This window comes from Rattus norvegicus, chromosome 20 (genome assembly GCF_036323735.1).
Source record: "Rattus norvegicus strain BN/NHsdMcwi chromosome 20, GRCr8, whole genome shotgun sequence".
Classification (NCBI taxonomy): domain Eukaryota; kingdom Metazoa; phylum Chordata; class Mammalia; order Rodentia; family Muridae; genus Rattus; species Rattus norvegicus.
This window is the reverse complement of record NC_086038.1, coordinates 15,738,094-15,765,000: the sequence shown is the minus strand read 5'-3', so window position 1 is coordinate 15,765,000 and position 26,907 is coordinate 15,738,094. Positions and strand designations below refer to the sequence as shown.

General features: G+C 40.4%; 1 protein-coding gene across 1 annotated transcript in view; it reads left to right on the top strand.

Moving 5' to 3' along the window:
- Zwint (ZW10 interacting kinetochore protein) overlaps window positions 1-26,907 on the top strand; it is a 451,143-nt gene that overhangs the window by 188,701 nt on the left and 235,535 nt on the right. The window lies entirely within an intron of this gene.

Genomic DNA, 26,907 nt, shown 5'->3' with positions numbered 1-26,907 from the left:
AGGAGGAGGCAGCTGCAGCTCCTGGTTGCTGTTGTTGCCGTTTGTCAAGTGTTCTAGAGCAAAGGGACCAAGAAGAATAGGTCTGAGGTACCCTTAGGACAGAGGTTGGACTGGTCCCAAGAAATGCAATGCCCACAATCAGAAGGAAGTAATCTATTTTGTAGACATCTACGCTCCTTTGCCTCTCTAATATTCTTTCTCTCTTACTTAGTGTCGGGGGGGGGGGGGTTGGAAGGGATTAGGGTGGGATAAAGGTTGGAAGGGTGAGGGATAGAAGAACCCAATGGACAATGTGCTAAATGATAAAAAGTGCCAACTTCGATTACTCTTAAGTCATTTATTAGAAGATGGAATCGAGCGGGGAGAAATGATCTTTGTGTTCATTTCAAAGGGAAAAAAGTAAATCTTCAAACTAAATCCCTTACAGAAAAGAGGAAAACTACCAGGTGACATAACATGGCTGTATGACGCAGTTTAGGCTGTGGGAGCACGGTCAACCTGAATTCATGCATCTCTGCTATCTACTATACAGATGGCATTGCTCTCTTGTTTGCTTGTCTGTTTTGCCTTTTTCTATACCATATTTGTCCTCAAACATAATTGGTAAAAATTTCTTGGAAGGGGACTGAGGGCATTACTAGAGAAGGAAATGGTTCTGCTGTGTATTAGGAACAAACTGCTTTGGCTCTGGCATACACGTTTTCAACCCAGGCATAATGAGACCAGGGCCTTTGGATGTAGAGGCTGACTGCCTTAATTGTTCTCTGGGAAATCTTAGCCAACTCATGAACTTGTACCAGGAAATATTTGAGGCAGGATTTTTTCTTTTTTCTTTTTTTTTTAGAGAAGGCTGAAGTTTCAGTAGTTAAGAAAATTGAAGATCTCAAGAAAAAGGAACATGGGTCGTGGTCACTAAGGGCAGGGGATGTCTACAGAAAACACAAGGACAAGACAATATAGCTGGACCTATTGGATTGTGAGCAATGGTGAGGGCCCCCATGAGGGGACATCTCTAATAATAGAAAGTTTAAATCAGAAATATATTGGGGGAACATTGGAAGATATTGGTATAATAAAAAAGAATAAATAAATGATGGGCAAAAAGATTTTGGATCCTGAGAGGGGGCTATTGGATTAGTGAACTTACCCTTCTGGAAAGAATGAAACATGCTGATTGGCCCTGGCGTTACCTGCCTAAGAAAATTAGGGTGCAAGTTCTAAGAGAGAATTCAGGCTTGTGAAGAAGCCCTGGGGGAAGCTGCAAGAGTGTCCCCACCAGCGGGGACCCAGTTATTCAGGGTCCCGAAGAGGCTTTCTACCTGTGGGCCAAATGAGGGTGAAGAGAAGGAGGAGACCAAGCAGGATTCTATTGTCAAGGTCTCGTTTGTTGGGATGAACGTTACAGCTTTTAAGGCTTTCAGGTAGGGGGAGTGACCTTTGTGAAACATGAAGGAGGGGGGAGATGAGGGTATAGGCAGTGATAGCTGGACGCAAAGAAGTCAGGCGATGAGGTCAGGTGATGGAGACACCGGGTGTAGACTAAGGAGATAACTGATTTTTGTTTAGGCTGAAGCATCCCGTGAATGTTATCTTCCTGTGCTGTAAATTCATGGGAGAGGCTCTTAGAAGAGTATGTGTGGCCAAGAGTCACGTAGCCACTTTGAGCTATACAGTTACAAAATGGCCAGGCCCAAATCCAATATGGCTCACTACACAAGAGGAATTAATATTGCATATGGAAAGGGTTTGAAAAGCATTGTACAAATAGATATTTGGGTGCATGTTATTAAAGAGATTTTGCAAGTTTAGGACAACTTAAAAACTTCACATTACTCTGACCTGTTTAGCACTTTTCTGTTCTCATGTTAACACTGCAAGCACAAGTTCATGCCCAGATGAGTTGTGATTTGGAGGTTTTCCTGAGAGTTAAAAGTTAACGTATAAGCTTTCTGGCAGCATAGTTACACGGGGCTTTTCAGGAAACATAGTGGGCTTGAGGAAAATAATGAAAAGTCTTTTGTTTATGAATTATTGTATGGCAAGGAAGTGTGCAACCAATAAATGACAAATGATTGGGGTGAACTCAGAGAAAACGAGAGAGAGAGAGAGAGAGAGAGAGAGAGAGAGAGAGAACCTAAGAGAGAACCAAAGAGAGAGAGAGAACCTAAGAAAGAGAAAAAGAACCTGAGAGAGAGAGAGAGAACCTAAGAGAGAGAGAAAACCTAAGAGAGAGAACCAAATAGAGAGAGAACCTAAGAGAGAGAGAACCAAAGAGAAAGAGAACCTAAGAGAGAGAGAGAAAGAGAGAGAGGGAGAGAGAGAGAGAGGGAGAGAGAGAGAGAGACTGCAATCTGTCTATGAGAGCAGCTTCAGAACAGCTTACACCTGTATCCTTGCCTGAGACTCTGACTTCCTGTTGATTATTCAGTCCTCCCATTCTGAGAAACCCAATATGACTGAGGCTGGCCCTCAGCAGAAAACAAAGTAACTCAAAGTAACTCAACAGAATCAGAGGAGTTCAGACTTTCAGCGTTTAATAAGCTTGATTTAACTCCAGTTTTATTGCCAAAAACGGGAAGATGTCCAGTGTCCTTCCTTGGAAAGATAAGAGAAGTATCATCACACACCCCACTGCCCATCCCAAGGTCATGACAAAGTAGAAGCAGGAAAATGCCTGGACCATACGTGTCAATGTACTTCTCATGTTATGTAGAGTAAAGCTCTTAATAGGAAATAAAAGCAAGTTATTTGAAGAAACAAGAAAGACAACATGGTCTTAAAATGTTAGTGAAGTGATTTTGTTATCAATTTAAATAATTAATCTTTAAGGAAAATCTCCCTGGGGGGATATTTAATGAAAAATTAAGAACAATATCCCCTATTCTTCTAGATAAGGAAATATCAAACTCTTCCCAAATATGAAGGGCCTGTTTGAAGTTGTCTAACATGTAAACAGAAAAGGAAGGAAGCCAAACGCTGCTGATCGGAGATAGGAAACACAGAAAGAAAACGTATAAATTAGCAGATGCAAATAGAAACATTTAAAAACACCGCAGTAGGTTCTAATGAAGTCGCTTGACATTAATTTGTGATATTGATTTAACGCTCCCAGATTTGTCACTTACTGAGGCTATTCAGGGAGCAGACAGTATTTGGCATGAGTCTCTGTCCTGGGCCGGGATTGGCTAGAAGACGCCCCACCCTCACAGAGGAAGGCTACCTGTCTTGACTGAGCCCAGAGTTAGTTGTTTGCTCTAATCCTCACAGTGCTTCACAATCATATATTTCCTTTATCTTTTTTTAATGACTACTGTGTAGTTTTGTTTTGTTTAGAGGCAGAATCTCATTAGAGTCCAGTCTGGCATTGAACTCCCTACGTAGCCAGAGGTTATGAATGACCTTCCTGCCCCTAATCTCCTAGAAAATAGGAGATGTGCACACCCAATCCAGCTGCGTTTTTCTGAATACTCTTTATGTTTTCCTCTTTATAATGAGGAAATAACCTGAATTAGGGGAAAGACCACTCGATGTTTAAAAGTGTATATAGACTATTATGGTATTTATTCCAAAGGAGGAGAAATGATCAGAACTAGCGTTCAGAGTGGAAATGGAACAGTATGCAAACATTGGCTCCTCAAAAGGAAAATGTCACATAGGCAGGTTACAAACAGCAATCGTGTACTTCTGAACTGAAGTTCCATTGCTATTAAAAGAAATTCAACTTCCATGAATATCCCAGCCTGTTTTGTAACAAATGGCACTAGTTTAGAAGAGATGAGCTTCTGTGGAGCAGGGAAATTACTACAAATTAAAAAACTATACCTAGAGTAAGTTGAGATATTTCAGACCAGTCTCTGCTATAACGTGAAACTCAGTCTCCAGAAGGTAAAAGGAGAAATAGAGATGGAGATGGAGAGAGAGAGAGAGAGAGAGAGAGAGAGAGAGAGAGAGAGAGAGAGAGAGAGATGAAGGAAGGAAGGGAGAAAGAGAGTCACTTAAAACAGAGCTTGCCCGAAGAGTCCGTGTGACCCGAGAGCTGGGATATTTCCTGGATAGTCACTCTATGAATTGAGATTTTTTTCTCTCCAGTTATTGACTCTCCCTCATTTCCAAGATCTAGTTTATGGATTCTCTATCTGTGGACTTTAGAAAAAGGCGAGAATGCAAACGTTTTGCTAGGGTAAATTTGTCTTTTATCAGTGAGAGCTTCCCACAATTCTGTCGCTGAATCAAACATAGGCTCAGAGAATGTCGCTTCAGTCATCAAAGTTCCTGCTGGATGGAGATTCTTTCTAGTTAGGATGCCAGTGAGTAGGAAGTTAGGAGAATTGAATACCTGGGTGCATTTGTTTGTTTGATGACAACAAATGAAACAGAGTCACTGTAAAGTTAAGCAATGTTGGTAAAGGGAACATAGAATTCCTCAGACCCAGCTACCTTAGGACTGATAAAGACAGCTTAGGGGGAAAAGTTGAGTTCTTAAAAACTAGAACCTTGACTCCTTTAATGACTTGGGCTCAGCCCCAGACCAGACGTTGCCAAGTCTGCCCCTTGGCAAAAACATGAAAGTAAGGTGCCCGTTGTCCTTTTACCAGGACTCTGAGCAAACCTTCAGTTCCAACAACCAGCCCTGAACTCCCCCTTGTGGAGCACAAATCAAATCATAAAGGGTTGGTTTACCCTTGTGTCGTAGTCAGGGCTTGTATTCCTTCAAAAAACATAAAAAACCAAGAAGCAAGTTGGGGAGGAAAGGGTTTATTCAGCTTACACTTCCACATGGCTGTTCATCGCCAAAGGAAGTCAGGACTGGAACTCAAGCAGGTCAGGAAGCAGGAGCTGATGCAGAGGCCATGGAGGGATGTTGCTTACTGGCTTGCTTCCCCTGGCTTGCTCAGCCTGCTTTCTTATAGAACTCAAGACCACCAGCCCAGGGATGACATCACTCACAATGGGCTGGTTCCTCCTCCTTTGGTCACTAATTGAGAAAATGCCTTACAACTGGATCTCATGGAGGCATTCCCTCAAGGGAGGCTCTGTGATAACTCCAGCTTGTGCCAAGTTGATACACAAAACCAGCCAGCACACCTAGTAATAGTCATGCTATCATTGTGCTAATGAGGACACCTTGTTTAGCAGGTTGATGCAGCATCCCACACTGAGGAGACGAGTGATGTTGTTTCTCTCTGAGATGCATGCGTTGCATATTCTGGTGCCAGCACTCTGAAGGCTAGCCACACACAAGTGAGGAAGTTTCCCAGTTAGCTTGACATTGATTACTCTATGACATCAAACTGTGTGGTGTCTTCAGCAAGGGGGTCATAGCATCTATTTAAAGTAGGCAATGAGAAGTTTTCATTTAATAACCCATTGTCTCCATTGTCATTTATGCAGAACTCCTCTGTCCAACACTCTCTATTTTTAAAGAGAGTCTTACTATGTAGTTATGTATAGCCTGGATTTACTGTATAGACCGCGATGCTTGCCTTGAACTTAGAGAGATATATCTGCCCTTCTAACAATTGTCCTTTCTTCCCTCTCTCTCTCTCTCTCTCTCTCTCTCTCTCTCTCTCTCTCTCTCTCTCTCTCTTTCTCTCATGCTAATAGTCAACCCAGACCCTTATACATGGTACATTAGTCTACATTAGTGCTCTATCACTGAAGCATGGGTATATTTTACCAAAAGAATGTTACAGTGTCACAATTTCTTGAATATATATCATACTTGTAGGGAAAGGAAAGGATGAAAAGTGATCCCAGCCAGGATATTACAAAGAAAGCCATATTGAGTGCTTTTTTTTTTTTTGGAGGGAAAATAATCACATTGCAACACTTAAGGTCACTATAAAATATGCTATATGACTTATTTGAGCCACTGTCCCAATTGACTGCATGGTTCAACAATTTCATTTCTGTATACATTAAAAAAAAAACTCCAACAATCATATATAACATAAATTTAAAATATATTTTATATGTATTTAATATATTTAAAGATCAATATTAGCTAATTAAATGATTTAATTTAAGCTTTTATGCATGTAGATTTGTTTAACTGTAAAATGATTATAATTATAGCTTATTAAATAGTTCTACCCATTGAAATATATCACTCCTGAACACTGCTTAAATGCACTTTTGATACAAAGCCCTGAAAAATATTTTAAATCATTTATTTGTAAATTAAAAGCAATCACTTGATAAAGTACTGAAATACCTATCTAGGGACTCATTGTTCCCTAGCGGCTAAATTTCACAGAAACTCAGTCTTCAGGTTGCAAGATTATTCCACTTATACATGTTTTATTTGAAAATGCGATTCTTCTTTCTTGCAGCCACATGCACATCAGATAGCAGGATAGAAACAAAATTGATATCAGCGATGAACACTGCAGAATTTAAAGAACGGCAGAGGCAGTGTGCAGCAGAAGCTGTGTGCAGTAGAGGCAGCTTGCAGCAGAAGCAGCATGAAGTATCCCCAGCATGCAGTAGGTGCAGTGTGCAGAAGATGAGGTATCCAGTAGATGCAGGGTACAGCAGATGCAGCATGCAGAAGAAGCAGTGTGAAATAGAAGCAGTGTACAGTAGATGTGGCATGCAGCAGATGCAGTGTGCAGTAGAAGCAGTGTACAGTAGATGTGGCATGCAGCAGATGCAGTGTGCAGCAGATGCAACATGTAGCAAATGCAGTGTGCAGCAGATGCAGCATGCAGTAGATGCAGTGTGCAGCAGAGACAGTGTGCAGCAGATGCAGTGTGCAGCAGATGCAGCATGCAGTAGATGCAGTGTGCAGCAGAGACAGTGTGCAGCAGATGCAGTGTGCAGCAGAGACAGGGTGCAGAGACAGCATGCAGCAGATGTGTGGAGCAGATGCAGCATGCAGAATAAGCAGTGTGCAGTAGAAGCAGTGTACAGTAGATGTGGTATGCAGCAGATGCAGTGTGCAGCAGAGACAGCGTGCAGCAGATGTGTGGGGCAGATGCAGCATGCAGCAGATGCAGTGTGCAGCAGGTGGAGGCAGAGCTGGTAGTGTCCTCAGTGGTCCAGAGGTAAAAACTGTCACCGCCACTAATTCAAGTCAGGAATAACCTCCCTGAGTTAAAATAGCAAAGATTGTACCCTGCTCTCCCCAGAGACCTGATGGAAATCAGGTGACAAGATCGATAGGAAAAGCCACCTGGGGCTGATTATGCTGTCGGTATGCCCACTCTCGATAAAGAAGGTAAAGTACTGTGTTTTCTAGAGCCAGAGTAGGAAAAGTCTGAAGATAAATGAAGCCTTTCCAGTCGTTACTCTGAGGTTTTAGGGTTTTTATTATGCCATGGACTCCACAGATCACTATCTGACCTTATTTTCAAAGAAAAATGGATAGCTCTTAGCCAGGACTCTTTAAGTTCCCCCAAGGCCCCTTCTTGAGAGCTCAGCGGTCTCCAGGTTTCTCTCACAGTGAGTCCTCTGCAAGTACTGTGCAAAACCCTCAGAAGCTAGTCAGATAAAATGCAAATCTCTGTCTTCATGATGTCTTCGCTCTGTTCCTTCCACCTGGGCTTCTGCTCCTGTCTTCCACCTGATGGCACGGCGATGTGACTTGACTTGCCATCTGTCTTAGTTATGATTTCATTGCTGTAAAGACACATCACGACCACAGCAACTCTTACAAAGGACGCCATTTCATTGGGACTGATACAGGTTCAGAAGTTGAGTCCATTGTCATTATGGCAGGAAGCATGGCAGCATCTAGTTTATGGTTCTAGAGGAGTTCTACCGCTTGCACCTAATGCAGTGAGGAGAAGACTGATTTTCAGAAAGCTGGGAGGAGGGTGTCAAAGCCCACCCCCACAGTGACACATTTCCTCCAACACCTACCCCCAACAAGGCCACACCTACTCCAACAAGGCCACACCTACCCCAACAAGGCCACACCTACTCCAACAAGGCCACACCTACCCCGACAATGCCACACCCACCCCACCAAGGCCACACCTACTCCACCAATGCAACACCTACCACAAACAAGGTCACACCCACCACAAGGCCACACCCACCCCAACAAGGCTACACCTACTCCAACAAGAATGACATAGACTCTGATGATTTGGGGCAAAAGGACATTAAAATTTCAACGCCACAAATAGTACAAACTTCTTCTGTATCTTCCTGATGATAAAGGTAAGCAGAATTTAATATGTACATCCCACCGTGGATGTATTTGACCTTTCTAATGAAATGAATTGTGAACAAACTTTTTACTGCTTTCATTTTTTTGCATGTCAGACAGTCACTTCAAGTCAATAGGAATTTGCTCTCATATAGAAAAGCCTACCACTCCATGGTACTGGGAATCTCGCACTTGCTGGACAATGCAAGCATTGTACAGCTGAGCCGAATCCTGACTCCATGTTTACTTTTAGCACAGGCTGGCCTTGCCGTGATCTGTCTCGGCTTTGACAGTCGCTGGGATTCCTAGTCTAATTGCAAGTATGAGCTACAAAATGCCTTTCGATCAGGTTAGTTAAATTCAGCTGGGCTTAAACAGAAGCACAGTTGTGAATTTTATGAATGAAAATCTTTTCTGTAACTTAAGCTTCAAATAAAAGTAGAAATTTGCCAGGAACTTCCCTGTGTGGTTCACTGAGACTCCGATTTAATATTTAAGACCTGTAAATTTATATTTTGAGAGGCATGAATGTGCGGGTCATAATAAATTATCAAAGTCCACAATATTGTACCTTTTAATAAATCACCACACTACCATCCACACATGCATAACTTACTGTATTTCAAAACAAAGGGCTATATTCTTGGATAGGAAGCATTATATATCATAACAAATGGAAAACTGAGAGCTATGAGGTTATAGTTTTCCCTAGAACACAGTTTCATTCTGGAGTTTGTGCCTCTCAGGGCACACTGCAAGGTGCTTAGCAAACGAATATTATATGGATAAAATTACTTTTACATAGAAAATCTTGTAAGAGTAGATAATTCTTTTTTTTTTTTTTTTTTTTTTTGGAGCTGGGGACCGAACCCAGGGCCTTGTGCTCGCTAGGCAAGTGCTCTACCGTTGAGCTAAATCCCCAACCCCGTAGAGTAGATAATTCTATAATTTGGAATTATACAAAAAACTCAAAGACTTTCAAAAAAGATTATTCACAAAATGTATATAATCCTCTGTACAGTGCACAGGAAGCAGCTTTACACAATTAAAGGAGAAAATATTGCACAGAAGCCACACTAGTATCCACCTAGGAATGATAAGGAACATTCAACATGGAGGAAAAATAGGAAAAGACCCGGGCAAAAGGCCTTGGTGCTGTGTGCACTGGAATCTCTGTATCTGGTAGATGGAGGATGAGTTTTTGAGGACAGGAAAGAGCAGCCTTCAGCAAGCTATGGGCTGAAGAATGCTGTATTTTAAACCAGTAGGCAACCTGTTGTGAATGTGCTGATCTCCTCAGTTGAGATAGGAAACCAGGCAGTGTAAGCTTAAAAAACAATCCCGGTTCTGAGGGATAGCTTGTGGCTGTCACTACCCTTCGAACCCACAGTTTTCCTGGCTGCATACCATTTATTATTCCCCCTGATTAGGATGAAGTGGACGTGAGCAAGCTGGTCTGAAGTTGGGACCTTCTGCCTCAAAGGACATTTGAGGCAAAGACACAAACTTGAAGACGGTCAGTATTTGGAGAAGGAGTGTGTCTATTAAACCTCCAGATACTATGCTAATAATCACTCTAGTAGATACCTCCTGAGTGAACAGATACATGGGTAACATAAATGTAAATTTGAGAGTGGTACTAAAACACAAAATAAAACATTTAGCCTACAGACAAACTACAATGTATCATTAACAGAAAGCACAATTCAATATGGCCTCCTTCAAGTGTGAGTAAAGTCAGCTTCTGCGCTCGAGAATAACAGACACACACTGTTATCCTCATGGACCTCAAGTTACATCCTACCACAACCATGCGGGTCATTTCGGCTGTCAGAGTGATCAATTACAGCCCTCAGAACCTTGCTCAGGGCAAATCAATTGTGCAGCAATTCATATCAGTTATTTAGAGTCACGAGATGGCTCGAAAACCAGTGCTTCACTGCAAGATTGAGTAGCTAGCACTCAGGACAGGACTTTGTTCTGGGAGAGCCATAACGACTTTGCAAAAAGAAAAAAAAAAGCAAAAAAAAAAGCAAATGAGGTGTGAGAATATGCATGAAACACATAAATATTTATGGAGACACGAGGTCTATTCAGACCGCCTGTCCTTTTCATTGTATTAATCAAAGCTGGTTCTAAAAACTCTATAAACCAAAATACATCAAAATGCAAAAGCTTAAATAAAAGAATGGAGTTGTTTCTCATGCAATATAAAGGGAATGGGATCCGAGGAGCTGTACCCAGGAGGGCATTCCGAGGCTGGTTCTTCTTGCACTGGGCTGATTTCTTGAAGCACTGGCCTTCATTTCTCTCAGCTAGGAAAGAATTTTAATGGTGCTACCCCGGCCTCTGAGCATAGCCCTTAGTTACATTCCTTGGTTCTTGATGCCTGTCTTCCAAACATGGCCATCATCTCTCCTACACTGCAGGGGTAGAGGTACGGACAAGGACAACTCAGGCATTCTTGAGAAGTACAATGACAGGCTAGGGGCAGAGACAACAGGTGCTGCTGTCGAAATGGACCTCTGGGTGACAGGATCCTGCTGTGCTAGCATCATTTAGGCACAAGATAAGAAGGTGAAAGGGGGCCCAAATCAGGGAACCAGAAATACAAAAGTATATGCAGAGTTATCCAGAAAAGAAGTTGGGTAAGTGAATTCTCCAAGGCAGTCTGCTGGACTGAAACAGGCAGGAAGAACTCAGTGTCACATGTAACATAAGTAAGAGCTCATGCTTTGGGCCTGGTCATGTTTTCTTTGTTCTTGTTTGATTAATTGGTCTGGTCTATAGTGTCTAATTTGGAAGAACACCATAGCATTCTACACACACACACACACACACACACACACACACACGCACGCACGCACACACACACACATTGTATTTAGCTAAGGCTAGAAATGCCTACTGTCCCTTTGGGGTCACCAGGGCTTCTAGCCTTAGCTCAAGCAGGAACCAGGCTACCTTTCACAGTCCCACACATAGACACACAGACACATGCACATACACACACTGCATCTAGAATCATACACATTCATATATGTATACATATACACATTGCATACAGAAGCGAGTACATGCATAAGCGCACACACACGTGCACACACACACACACACATTGTATTTAGCTAAGGCTAGAAATGCCTACTGTCCCTTTGGGGTCACCAGGGCTTCTAGCCTTAGCTCAAGCAGGAACCAGGCTACCTTTCACAGTCCCACACATAGACACACAGACACATGCACATACACACACTGCATCTAGAATCATACACATTCATATATGTATACATATACACATTGCATACAGAAGCAAGTACATGCATAAGCGCACACACACGTGCACACACACACACACACACACACACATTTGTTTCTAGAGTTCCTACAAATATTACAATTGCAAGTCAGAAGATGTATTACAGAGCATGAAGAGTCCCTAAGATTAGTTCTGTTGGAAATAGAGAGTGTTGGTGAGTGACCTTTAACTCGATGAATTTTAATGTGCTTTTTCTAGGTAGAAGCTGAGTAGACCTAAGTTAAATATTACTAAGAGCGGTAACTTAAGTCACACTCCGATGTGGTCCAGTTATGGGAGCTGAGCAAACATGGATTTACAGATACTGTTTTAGCAGGGGCTTTAAAATATTTTCCTTTATTTAATTGATTATTAAAGCTAATATAATTAAGAATTTCATATGTTGCGTTTTAATCATATTCAACTCCTTCTCCAACCCTTCCAACTGACACCACCTATCCCATACCTACGCAACGTTGTGTTTTCAGTTTTTCAAACCATCAATTCCTAAACCTATACCCTCTCATCTGCAGCCATCCACTAGAGTATGGTCCATCTAACGGACCCACCCTTAAAGGAACCTGACTCTTCCTTTCCCAGCATTCTCTACTTTATTTAGACACTCCAGTCAACTAAACACCTGCAAACAAAATGAATAAGGAACAGATATGTGAATCCAGTTACCTTAAGTAAGCCAAATATTAAATGTATTGACAACACAGAGCAGTGACACTTCGATTTTTTTTACATACAGTGATACTTATAAAAACGACTCTTATGTGTAACCCATTCGTTTTTATTGTTCTTAATTAATGTGCCTTAGCATGTTTCCCGTGTTGCCGCAACAAAATATTCGAGGCTGGTAATTTGTAAGCGAAAAAGTGTCTTCGGTTCACAGTTTTGGAATTGTCCAGGTTCGAGAGCAGGTTGCTTGTGTCTATTAGACTTCTGATATTTCTGGCTAGGGCTTTGTGCTGAAAGAGCAGGCGGTAGACATTAGGGCAAGAGAGGCGCAGTTATGAAGGCAAAGAGAAGAGCCAACATGCTTAATTAGCCACTCTTATACGTAACTCCCACCAGACCTAATTTAATCTCAAGATAACCAAGTCATCCTGGAGAGAAGGCTGTTAATTCCTTCATAAATCTTATACCTGCACAACTCAGTCCCTCTTACTGAGTACCTCTCTTAAAGTCTTAGTGCTTCTTAAGATTACTGCACTGCAACCAGACCCCAGAACATGAACATTTGTGGTGCCAACTACGCCACACCATAGCAATATGTAAATAAATGTTTCCTTTCTCAATTTCTATTTAGAACATAGCCACATAAATATAAATTCAATGTAAGAAAGAATTATTTGGTATTGTCAGTAAGTTTTAAGGGTGAAAAACCACTCCGTCAAGGGTCTGAGTAGCATGGTTTTCTTATTATCAGGAGATATAAGGCTGGTCTGAGGCAATGCTGAGATCACACTTCTTGGACATTAAATGTTGGAAATATCAGATATATTACCTTGGCTTAAATACATATACATGCAAGATAGTGGGAGATAAATCTTGTTTTGTCTTCATAGTTTCCTGTCCATGACATTTTCAGAGTCCCGGCTCTCCTCCTGGGTTTGCTCCAACATCCCACGGATGTTGTCCTCATCTGTGTAACCAAAAGTGGCATTTGCCTGATCCCAGAGCATGGCGGGGAAGAGATAAGACACACAGGTAAAGCTCATGGTTACTGATGCTCTTATACTTAACGTTTTAACACTTTGTTCTTTTCTTATGTAGATCATAGTTGCTTCTGTCGAGACCATTACATTATTGAAAACACTAATTTGCCCATGGAAAAGATGTTTCCAGTGACTATTTAAGCCGGAGGCATAGAACACTATCAGTTGCCATTAAACATTATTTTCCAAGTCTTCTGTGTTTCTATGTCTCAAATAGCTTCATTTGGCTTTAGCTGTTTTTCCAGAGCTGGATGATCCATTGCTGTGTATTCATGAATATTTTGGAATAATGTTAAAAATAACAATTAAGCTTGTCAAATGATTGTTAAAATGACAACAGGCTGTTGCAATGGGCCTATTTTTTTTAATGTCTTGCTATATGTATGATATTTTTCCAGACATCCTGAGTACAAAGAAAACAGGCGATTATTTTTGTTTATTTTGGGGATTGTATTTAAATTACCTCACTCCTCATCCCTTCCCTTACTCCAAACACTCTCCCCTGTTCTTCCTGGTTTTACACTGTTCCTACTGCTCTTCTTGTAGGGTGGAGCGTCTCTGTCTATCAAAGTACAGGCTGCTGTAGTGCCTGGCTGCTAAGGTTTGAGAGCACAGGGGTAATGATGTCGCGGCCCTGGCAGACAAAAAGCATCACCATGTCCAGGTGACGAACTGAGCATCAAATCTCTCACTTCTTCACATTGCCCAAGAATTCATGGAATTCTAAAGATACCAGAAATTATAATGTTGGCATGAAATTATTTCCCCATGTGTTCCTTCCAAGTCCATGGTCCCTTTGTTCATCAACTGTTATTGAAGGAGTATGTGTATTTGCATATACATATGTGTATTAGTCAGGGTTCTCAGAGTCACAGAACTTATGGATAGTCTCTATATAGTAAGGGAATTTGTTACGATGACTTACAATCTGTAGTCCAACTCCCCAACAATGGTCGTCTGTGAATGGGAAATCCAAGAATCTAGTAGTTTCTCAGTCCCACAAGGCTAGCAGATTCCAACAGACCATACCTGGGTCTTATCTTTTTTTTCACCTGAGGCTGACCTTGAACTCAGAGATCTCTTTGCCTTAGTCTCCTGGGATTCCTGGCATAGCCACCATGCCTCAAGATCTCCGTGCCAAGATCCAGGTCAGAAAGTTATATCTCCTAGCCTCAAGATCTGGATCACAGGTGAATCTTCCAATTCTGGATTGTAGTTCATTCTAGAGATAGTTAAGTTGACAACCAGGAATAGCCACCACAATATGCATTCTCAAATATAGCCCTTTAAGGCCTTAGAATGAACAAAGCATGTATGCTTTCAAGGTTGGATCATATTAACACTGGATCAATTGGTATGCTCTTCTTTGGAGAGGACCACCTCTCCCACTCCCAGCTTTCCTCCGTTGCCTGTAGTCTTTTGTGCAGAGTTGAGGCCTTGTGGACATTTTCACATGCACTTTGTCATGCTGATTGATGTCCACCTTGTGCATAGTACATTTGGGCAGTCATGTTGGTAAGACTTTGTGGATATGCAGAGTTGTGGAATCCAGTCTGAATGGATACATCTACAGAATACTGTCACACACACCTAAGGTTCAGGGAACATGGTGGAAGAGGGGACAGAAAGACTATAAGAGCGAGGGGATCATGGAGTTTGTTGTGAGATGGCATCTCCAAGTAGCATCAGAAGTTACACCTGTCAAGTCTCAGGTGACAATTTTCAGGGTTCGAATTAACGTTCCATCTCTCCCCGTCTTTCACCTCCGTGTGGCAATCTCAGAAATCCTTAGAATTCTCTTAATTCTTTGGCAACTCGAGGACCTGAGGGGTTTGATGTTGTTTTCCTAACAGGGCAATGATGCCATCACTGTTACGCTGTGTGTATTTGAGCAGTCACACATTACAGCTGCCTGCACACGGAGAGATAGACTTTGCATTATAAAAGGGGGAAAAAAAGGATACTATTTGTGTATGCCATTAGTGTGAGTATCCACTGTGAGAAAATAGTACTGATTAATTCTGGTGCAACTCATAACCTCGGCCCGAGGAAGGGAGCTGTTGTCCAGTAATGATAATTACTGGATGACAGTGCTGATGGTTTTACAGAAAGTCAAGTGTGTAGATTTAATATCTCTTGTTAATTGATAGCAAAAATGCTAACATTTGTACTTAAAAGAAGTATATTTTTCCTCCTCTGAAAAGTAGCAGACTTAACTACTAATCATTTTAAACCAATTAGCCTTTAAATCTGAGTAGCTACTAGCTGAGACCTTCGATTTGTACGTATTTACCCAGTTCAGATAAATGTTTAACTGTGTTCATGCTTATTTTCAGTGCATCCTCTCTACCCACCCCCATCTTAAGTTACTCCTATGGATTAAAATAAAGACACACATCATAAATAAAAATTGTGGATCACAGACCAAATCGTGGCTCTTAATCATAATATAAAATCTTAGACGATAAAACATCTACAGGAAAATCAAGGAATATCCATTTAGCTCTTTGTTAATAAAAAACTCAAATGCTATATTTTACCAAATTTAATGTAATTTTTATTTTAATAAAGAGGGGGTTACTGAATATAGTTTCAATACTTAAAAAATATTTTAGCTATACTTTTCTCTTTATTTAGTGTTTTAGAATTACAGTTTGGAACATATGAAAGAGGTATCACAATGGGAAAGAAAAAAATCATATTCTTTACCTAGATTGACCCCAGGACTAACTTCCACATCCATTATCTGTCTCTAGCCCTATCTATCTATCTATCTATCTATCTATCTATCTATCTATCTATCTATCTAATCTGTCTACCAACCTACCTATTTCTATACATGCATACATACATATAGACATATATATACATACATACATACACACACACCACACACACACACGTAGCTAGCTTTATCATCTTTCCATCATGTACCTATTGTCTACATACCTCCTTACCTATATCTCTTTATTTTATAAGTAAATCACATTTGTTACATGGTAGCAATTGGCAAGATCATTTGTCAGGAAAGATGAAAAAAAAATTTCAAGATATAGGCTTGTGGCCAGGTATTTAAAAATGTTCAAATTACAAAGATAGTAAATGGGAAATGGTATGCCTTGCAAAAATCCACTCCTATGGATTAAAAATAAAGACACACATCATAAATAAAAAATTGTGGATCACAGACCAAATCATGGCTCTTAATCATAATATAAAATCTTAGACGACAAAACATCTACAGGAAAATCAAGAAATATCCATTTAGCTTTTCATTAAAAAGATTTCTTATCTACAAAATGAAACACATGATCAATGACAGATCAAAATGATAAAATTTTTGTCAAAACTAAAGCTTTTGATTTTCAAAAATGCTATTAGGAAACTTTAGCATGCTAACCAGAGACTTAAATAAGCTGTCAGATAAGGGAGTTTCTGATAAAGTGTCTGTATTCTGAATTACAAATAATATAGAACATAGGAATAAGAGGACAAAAACAATAACAAATCATAAGAAATGTTTGGATAGTTGAATATGCACTTCACCAACCCAGTTATATGCATGAAAAAATCCAAGATTCTCAGCATAACATATAGCTCAAGAAATCTATATTCATGATACAGTTGAATAGCACTATATGATACTATATTGATTACTATAAAAGTGATCTAGCCTCTCAAGTATTTGTAAATATTTAATAAAATACTCACAAATGGAACCCAAGAACACATCCAAAACATCATCCACTGTGATTAAGTAGGCTTCATCCCAGGGATGCAAGGATCGTTCAATATATGAAAATCCACAATATAAACAAAAAGAGAAAAAAAAAATCACATGTTCATCTCATTAGATACTTAGAAAGCCTTTGACAAGATCCAACAACCTCTCATGTTAACGTCTTGGAGAGATCAGGTGTATAAGGCACATACCTAGACATAATAAAAACAATATACAGCAGGCCAATAGCCAACATCAAATTAAATGGAAAGAAACTTAAAGCAATTCCACGAAAATCAGGGACAAGACAAGGCTGCCCTCTCTTCCTATCTATTCATTTTGGTGCTTGAAGTTCTAGCTAGAGAAACGAGACATCTAAAGAAGATCAAGAGGATTATATTGGAAGAGAAGAAGTCAAAGTATCACTATTTACAGATGGTGTGAAAATATATGTAAATGACCCCCTCCCCCAGAGAGCTCCTACACTTGAGGAAAGTGGCTGGGTATAAAATTAACTAAGAAAATAAATAAGTAGCCCTCTTTATATAAACTGAGAAAGAAATTCATGAAACAATACCCTTTACAATAGTCACAAACAATATAAAATACCTTGGTGTAACTCTAAGCTAGTGAAAGACTGTACATCAAGAACATCAAGTCTCTGAAGAAACTGAGGAAGCTATCAGAAGACAGAAAGATCTTCCATGCTTTGTTTGATAGGATTAGCAGTGAAAATGGCCAACTTACTAAAAGCGATCTACAGATTCAATGTAATTCCCATCAAAATCCCAACGCAATTTGTTACAGATGTTGAAAGAGAAATTCACAGTTTCAGATCAGAAAACAAAACACCCAGGAGAGCTAAAACCATCTTGAACAATAAAAGAACTTCTGGAGGCATCACCTTCCCTGATCTCGAGCTCTCCTGCAGAGCAACAGCAATAAAAACTGCATGGTATTGGTATAGAAACTGAAAGAAATAGAATTGAAGACTTTGAAATAAACCCAAACACCTATGGACACTTGATTACTGACAAAGAAGGAAAAACCATACAAAAAAGAAAGTATGTTCAACAAATGGTGCTGGTCTAACTGGATGTTTGCATGTAAAAGAGTGCAAATAGATCCGTATCTATCATCCAAGTAGATCAAAGACCTCAAAATAAAGCCAGATACACTAAATCTGATAGAACAAAAAATGGAGAATAGCCTGGAACTCACTGGTACATGAGACAATTTCCTGAACAGAACACCAATGGCTCAGGCTCTCAAATCAACAATTGACAAATGGGACTTCATAAAACTGAAGTATGGCATAGGACACTGTCAAAAGGACAAAATGGCAACCTACAGAATAAGAAATTATCTTTATCATCCCTACATCTGACAAAGGGTTAATATCCAAGATTTAAAGAGAACACAAGAAATTAGACCCTAGGACTCCAAATAACCCAGTTTTAAAAAGGGGTGGAGAGCTAAACAGAAAGTTCTCAACAGAGGAATGTTGAATGGCCTAGAAACACTTAAAAAAATGTTCAACATTCCTAGTCATCAGAGAAATGCAAATTAAAACAACCCTGAGATTCCATGCTATACAACTCAGAGTGGGTAAGATCAAACACCCAGAGACAGCACATGTTGGCAAGTCTGTGGAGTAAGGGGAGATGCTAGTCATTTTGCAAACTTGTACAACCAACCACTTTGGATATCAATTTGGTGGTTTCTCAGAAGATTGGGAATAGTTATACCTCAAGACCCAGCTATACTGCTCCTGGGTATATACACAAAAGATGCTCGACCATACTAGAAGGACATGTGTCTACCAATGTTCGTAGCTGCTTTATTTACAATAGCAGAAAATAGACACATCCCAGATGCCCCTGAAGAATGAATAAAGAAAATGTGGTTCATTTACACAATGGAATATTACTTAGTTATTAAAGACAAGGGCATCATGAGTTTTTCAGAAAAATGGATGGATGGAACGAGAAAGTATTATCCTAAATGAGGTAATCCAGACCCAAAAGAACATGAATGGTACGTGCTCATTTATACGTGGATATCAGCCATAAAGTACAGGATACCCATGATAAGAAGCTAAACAAGAAGGAAGGCCCAAGTGAGAGTGCTTGAATTTTACTTAGAAGAGGAATAAAATAATCGTAAGAGGCAGATGGAGAGAGAGAACTGGGTGGGAGAAGGTATGGGGAAGGGAATGGTAAGGTGTTCAAGATTACATGTTGGGAAAGATGAGAGAGAGGGCCAGAGGGCCAGGAGAATAAACGGAATTCAGTGGTTCATGTGGGTGAGGAGCATCTCTAGGACGTGCCAAAGATCTGAGATGGGAGAGGCTCCCAAGAGTCCACAAGGTAACTTTAGCTTTTGATACTCCTACCATTTATTTATAAAGCACTTCATAACCACCTCCTATAACCAGGCAGGACGCCCAGTGGAGGGATAAGAACACCAACCCACATGCAAAAGCTTTAGCTCAAAATTCATCTTATTTACAAGAAGTTCAGGGACAAAAATGGAACAGATACTAAAGGAATGGCCAACCAATAATTGGCCCAACTTGAGATCCATCACTTGGGAAAGAACCAATCCTTGACACTATTAATGATACCCTGTTATGTTTATAGACAGGAGCCTAGCATAAATGTCCTCTGAGAGGCTCCTCCCAGAAGCTGACTGAAACAGATGCAGAGACCCACAGTCACTACTGGACAGTTTGGGGATTGTTATGCAAGAGTTGGGGGAAGGATGGGAGGGCCTAGAGGGGATACAAACTCCACAGGAAAACCAATAGAGCCAACTAACCTGGTCCATTGGGGTAGGGGCTCTCCGAGACTGAACCATCCACCAAAGTGCATAGACAGGCTGGACCTAGGTCCCTCACACATATGTAGAATATATGGCCTTTGTCTGTGGGTTCCCCCAAAAATTGGAGCAGGTTTTGAATATAAAGCTGATGCCTCTCTGTGGATTCCATTCCCCTAATTGGGCTACCTTTTCTGGCCTTAGTGGGAGAGGATGTGCCTAGCTCTGCAGAGACTTAATGTGCCAGGGTGGGCGGGATAACTAGGTGAGGGGCTCCACCTTCTCAGAGGAGAAGCAGAAGGGGATGGCAGGAGGAAATGCATGGGTAGTGAAGAGGGTGGGATGTAATGTGAATGAATGAATGATTGAATAAATAAATAAATAAATAAATAAATAAATAAATAAATAAACGATAAAGAAAACTGGATCTTTTTTATAATGCTAATAAAAGGTTCAGCCCAACATGAATTGTCTTCACAGTGTCTTAAAAAAAAAATCACATAAACCCTTAGCCAGACTAACCAAAGGGCATAGAGAGTGTATCCAAATTAACAAAATCAGAAATGAAAAGGGAGACATAACAACAGAATCTGAGGAAATTCAAACAATCGTCAGACTCTACTACAAAAGCCTATATTCAACAAAACTGGAAAATCTGGATGAAATAATCTAAACAGTTCCACAACTCCTAAAGAAATAGAAGCAGTTACTTTAAAAAGTCCAGGACCAGATGTGTTTAGTGCAGAATTCTATCAGACCTTCATAGAAGACCTCATACCAATACTGTCCAAACTATTCCACAAAATAGAAACAGAAGGAACACTAACCAATTCTTTCTATGAAGCCACAATTACACTTATACCTAAACCACACAAAGACCCAACAAAGAAAGAGAACTTTGGACTAATTTCCCTTATGAATATCAACGCAAAAATACTCAGGAAAATTTCCTCAACAAAACACCAATGGCTTATGCTCTAAGATCAAGAATCGACAAATGGGACTTTATAAAACTACAAAGCTTCTGTGAGGCAAACGACACTGTTATTTGGACAAAATGGCAACCAACAGATTGGGAAAAGATCTTTACCAATCCTACATCTGATAGAGGGCTAATATCCAATATATATACAAAGAACTCAAGAATTTAGACTCCAAAGAGCCAAATAACCCTATTAAAAATGGGGTTCAGAGCTAAACAAAGAATTCTCAGCTGAGGAATATCGAATGGCTGAGAAGTACCAAAAGAAATGTTCAACATCCTTAGTCATCAGGGAAATGCAAATCAAAACAACCCTGAGATACCACCTCACACCAGTCAGAATGGTTAAGATCAAAAACTCAGGTGACAACAGATGCTGGCGAGGATGCAGAGAAAGAGGAACACTCCTCCACTGTTGGTGGGATGGCAGACTGGTAAAACCATTCTGGAAATCAGTCTGGAGGTTCCTCAGAAAATTGGACATTGAACTACCTGAGGATCCAGCTATACCTCTCTTGGGCATATACCCAAAAGATGCCCCAACATATAAAAAAGACACGTGCTCCACTATGTTCATCGCAGCCTTATTTATAATAGCCAGAAGCTGGAAAGAACCCAGATGCCCTTCAACAGAGGAATGGATACAGAAAATGTGATACATCTACACAATGGAGTACTACTCAGCTATCAAAAACAATGGCTTCATGAAATTCATAGGGAAATTGATGCAACTAGAAAATATCATCCTGAGTGAGATAGCCCAATCACAAAACAACACTCATGGTATGCACCCACTGATAAGAATTCTTTGTTTAGCTCTGTACCATAAGAACAATAATACCAACCAACCAGAGCTCCCAGGGACTAAGCCACTATCCAAAGTGTACACCTGGGCAGAACCATGCCTCCAGGTGCATATGTAGCAGAGGATGGCCTTTTGGGGCACCAATGGGAGGAGAAGCCCTTGGTCCTGCCAAGGCTGGATCCCCCAGTGTGGTCAAATGTCAGGGTGGGAAGGTGGGAAGGTGGGAAGGTGGGAAGGTGGGAAGGTGGGAAGGTGGGAAGGTGGGAAGGTGGGAAGGTGGGAGTGGTTGGGGAGGGGGAACACCCTTAAATAAGGGGATGGGGATGGGATATGGGGCTTATGGATGGGAAACTGGGAAAGGGAATAACATTTGAAATGTAAATAAAAAGTGTCCAATAAAATAATCACATATGTGTATATTACCTGGATGCTTCACTCTACTGAATTGACTGTAAAGAATAATAATTAACAATGAGGGAAGTGATTAATAAATTGTATCATACTCAGGAAATACATCACTAACCAGAAGTACAACTGCTTAATTGCTAAATAACGCTGCAAAGCAGATGATAGCCAGAATGAAGGGTGGATTCTCATTCTTCTATTTATAATGTTATATAAGATACAAAACGTGAATAATGATTCCATGGTTATGAGCATAGTATTCACTCAAGGAAGTCACAAACACTTAGCTACAGGGGACCTAGTGTTTTCTAGCCAGTGCTGGTACCTTTACTCAAAGACCCACCCACACATCCAAGACACATACAGATCTAAAAGTAAAATAAAGTTAGAATAGAATCACGAAAGGATCAATATTCCCAACACACCAGTTTGAACAATTACATGCCAAAGTACATTTCCAAGATGTAACCTAAGTGAATGTATTAGTAAGAGTTCTCATGAGTCAAAAAAAAAAAAACAAAACAAAACAAAAAAAAAAAACTTAGGGTATGTCTCTCTACATTGAGGGAATTTATTGTGATGACTTATAGTCAGTCATCCAACTAAGCCAACAATGGTCAGCTGTGGATAGGATGTCCAAGAGTCTAGTAGTTGCTCAGTCCCACGAGGCAAGTTGTTCCAGCTGGTCTTCTGTGGAAGTAGGTTCCAACAGATGTGCTGGCAAGCAAGTGCAAGCAGGTGAGGATTCTTCCTTTTTCCAATGTCCTTATGTGGGTCTCTAGTAGAAGGTGTGGCCCAGATTAAAGGTGTGTACCACCATGTCTGGTTCTGGGACTTGCTTTGTCCCAGATGACCTTGAACTCTGTGATTTGCTTGCCTCAATCTCGTGGGGATTAAAGACGTGTACTGCCTTGCCTGGGTCTAAGCTTTTCATGGCCACTATGCCGCATGATTTCCAAGCCAAGATCCAGGTCGGAAACTTGTGTCTTCCAGTTATAGATAAGTCCTCCAATTCTGAATTGTAGTTCATTCCAGATATAGTCAAGTTGACAACCAAGAATAGCCATCACACTGAAGAACCACAGGCAATGAAAGTGATCCACTGAAAATGTGGAAGGAGTTGCCAAGTCATCTCTCCTTCAGCTCCATCAGCACACAGGAAAGAAATACTACTATCTGACTGAAGGAGAGGACTAACTTCTTGCCTTATATTTGAATCCTCTTCCCAGGCCCACTATGAAGACACTGGGTGGTGGGAAGAACCCAGTATGAAACCTGCTCCAGGAAACTAATGTAATTCATCTAAATATTCTAAACATGGAAAAGGAGGAAATACCCACACATTCTACAGGACTGGCATTACCCTGATCTCCAAAACAGACAAAACATACATAGTGAATAAAATGAAAAGAATAGATGAAAATCTCAGACAAACAGATACAAAATTGTCAATAAATACCAGGAAATGAGCCAACAACGTCCTATGAAGATTACCATCCATGATCAAGGGAGAGTCATTTGAGGAGGCTCAATGATGGGGCCACATGTGCAAATAAGAAAATGTGATAAAATATGTAAAGGGAGTGAATAAGGCTTTTGACAAAAATCCATCATTCTTTTATGTGGCTGTTTGAATGAGAATGGCCCCCATAGACTTGGATTTTAGAACACTTGATCCCCACTTGATAGAAATGTTTGGGTAGAGTAGGAGGTATGGTCTTACTGGAGGAGGTGTCTCACTAGGGGTGAGCCTCGAGCCTTGAGATTTCAAAATACCTTTCTCTCTCTCTCTGTCTGTCTCTCTGTCTCTGTTCTGTCTGTCTGTCTCTGTCTCTGTCTGTCTGTCTGACACACTCTCTCTCTTTCTCTCTCTCTCTCTCTCTCTCTCTCTCTCTCTCTCTCTCTCTCTCTGCCTCCTACACATAGATCAAGTTGTGAGTTCCCATCCAGTTCTTTCTGTTGCCCTTGTTCTATCATCATGGACTCAATATGTTAAAACCTCTAAAACCACAAGCCAAAATTAGATGCTTCCCTTTTATAAGTTGCCTTGGCCATGGCATCTTATCACAACAATAGAAAAGTAACTAAGACATCTTATGAAAAAAACATGGACCACTTCATGTCTAAAAGGAGCACATCTCAACATAATAGAGGATATGCATTGTAAACCAACAACTAACTACATCGAATGAAGGAAAACCATTCTTTCTAAGAGCTGGGCCAGTCAAAGATGACCATACCCCCAACTTGTATTCTGCATAGTCCTAAAGATTCCAGCCTCAGAGCCATGGGCAAGATGTGGAAACAAATATCCAAGTTTGAAAGAAGACATTAAATTGGCACTGTATGTAGTTGACATGATCACATGCACATATGTAAATGCCTATAAAAATACTAAATCTTGTATTACCAAGGAAAAAATAAACATTCAATGGAATGAATCTAATAATGCCTACAGTTTCAGTGCATAAAATGAACATACCATCACAAAGAGTCAACTGCTCAGATAGATGTTTTTATATACTTTTTTAAAAGCAGAGCATTTCTAACACCCAGATCCCCATTAGCCTACCACTAGGAGAACATTACAACAAATGTACACTTAAACTCTTCATTGTTAATGGTAGGCATTCAAAATTGCCTAAGTGTTTTGTGATGTTCAATGCACATTGTAGCCTGGGTCATGTAGTTCCCTATATTGCTGTAGATGATCTTGATCTTCTGTCACTCCTCTTCTCTATGTAATCTTGAGCATCAAATTGCTAGCTTCATGTATGCTAGGCAAGCACCTTATCAACTAAGCTACGTCCCTGGTACAGTATAAAGAACTGTGTCTGCCTGAACACAGGTATGGAGCTCCCTCTGCCCTCTGAACCCCTAGTGTCTTCACACTCAGGCACTCTGTATCAATCAAAGACTACGTAAGCAAACAAACAGGAAGAAGTTCCACTTCCTTTCTCAGTGCACGCCAGCCTCATGGTTCATAATGAGAGGCTACATTATGCGCTGTGTATAGAAACAGGATCACTCTGTGTGTACTTGGCTTCTCAATCCTGAGAGCTCTTTTGAAAGAACATAACAACACTTATAATTGTTTTGTTTTGTTTTTCTATACGCTAGCATTTCAGCAGGATTCAATACAATAATAGATACTTAGTATGTGGAGTGCCCTGCCTGGTGTGCTGAACCTACCTTCTTGTGCTCATGAAGTACTTCAAACGTGTTAGTACCACCGCTGAGCTAGGACTTCATTTTAATCCTCTAACATTTAACTCTAAATGTACGGGCACGATAGATCCATTCAGCCATCGGCAATAAATATATTCCACTTAATTTTTATCCATTCACCAAAAGAGTTAGCTTAGGTTGAAAATAGAGTCTTAGAATTCTTCACTTTTGTTTGGCGAAGGTACACAGCTCTGATAAGGATACCATTGGCACTGCTTAGGGAAGTGAAAACCATTGTCTCTTTTTGTGTATGGCTGCCACGTGAGATGTGTTATTCTCTTTTATATATTATGCAGGACACTTTACAGTTTCACATCTCCACCAGCAGAATATGAGCTACGGGGCTGCATATTCCTCCCAATGCTTCTCTCTGACAAGTATTGACTATTTGCCCCATTTGGAGAATTCCCCTGGGTGATGCCTATCACGGGGTGCTATGAAAGTGGGTTTTGGGTATCACTCGCTCTTACTGAAGTCGGAATACTTCAGGTTCATGCTGCATATCAGAACCATTTTCCTAACTCTCATCCTAAACTGATGATTATTAATTTTTCATCTTCATTTCATAATTCTTTGAGCTATTCGGCACATTTAAAGTATGAATCAATCACCTCGCATTCTGTTCGCAGGGACATTCTAAAGTTCACCCTCTCATTATATTTTCATTGCTTATTAACTGAATAACATTTCATTTTCATCTCATGATGTCTAAGATCTTTACACCTTCCCTGAACATAAAATCAATACAAAGGTCCATTAGATTCCTTCTGTATTTTGATCTGTTTGATTGGATCGTGGTTCTCTCTGTTAACCTACCAGTTGGAAGATTATTTATTATTTAAATAACTTGCGATAGAACGTCTACAACTTGACAACTGTAGCATGAGCAGAAGTGCCGTTCTGCACATCCATCACCCCAGGACCTCTCTTAATTCAAACTCTCCACATTTCTAAATTGTCTGATTTGCCTTATTGTGGACTCCATGTGAAATATCCCACAAACTTTTCTGCATGAATGTTTGGTCTCCAGCTGCTGGTATTGTTTTTGGGAAACTGGAATCTTTAAGAGATAAGGCTTAGCTAAAGAAAAGTGGTGCCGGAGAGGTAGATGTGTGTTGGTGTTTATAGTGGGGCCATCTTCCTACCCTTTCTCTCTTCCTGACGGAGGGTGTTATATGCAAAGAGTTCCTGCCACCTTTAGGGTCTTATTGGGTTGCACCCTTAACCCATATACCACCATATATCTTTGCCTCCCTTAATCTCCTTCTTGTTGGACATGACAATGACAAAGGTAAAAACTGTATGTCCACAGAAGTAATAATCTGAGGGAAACAGCATATGGAAACTCATGGAATCCATGGTTCACGTAGATCATCATAACAGAGTTTATACAATGCTCACCTCAGAGAGCCAGGGGCACTCAGTGAGAAATGCTTAGAACACAGCAAGTGCAGTAGTCATGTAAATCCATACTGTGCCTTTTACTTCTCCCTTAAAAAATGCCGTTCATTGATATTGTTATACTGCTTGGGCCCCGGTGAGAGGCTCTGTACTGGTTGATAATCAGTTCTATCAGGACTTGGTGGCTCAAATAAGGATATACTTTTCTAGAACTTAGAAACACAAACAGAAAATAACAATTATTCTCGAAGTAAAGAAAACAGTTTAGTCTGGGCCACGCAGGATATTCCTGTGTCCTGAAAATATTGATTCTAGTTGTCTTGAATCAAGTGTTGAACACTGGAAGGATTTATACAAAAGTTTAGTGTCAT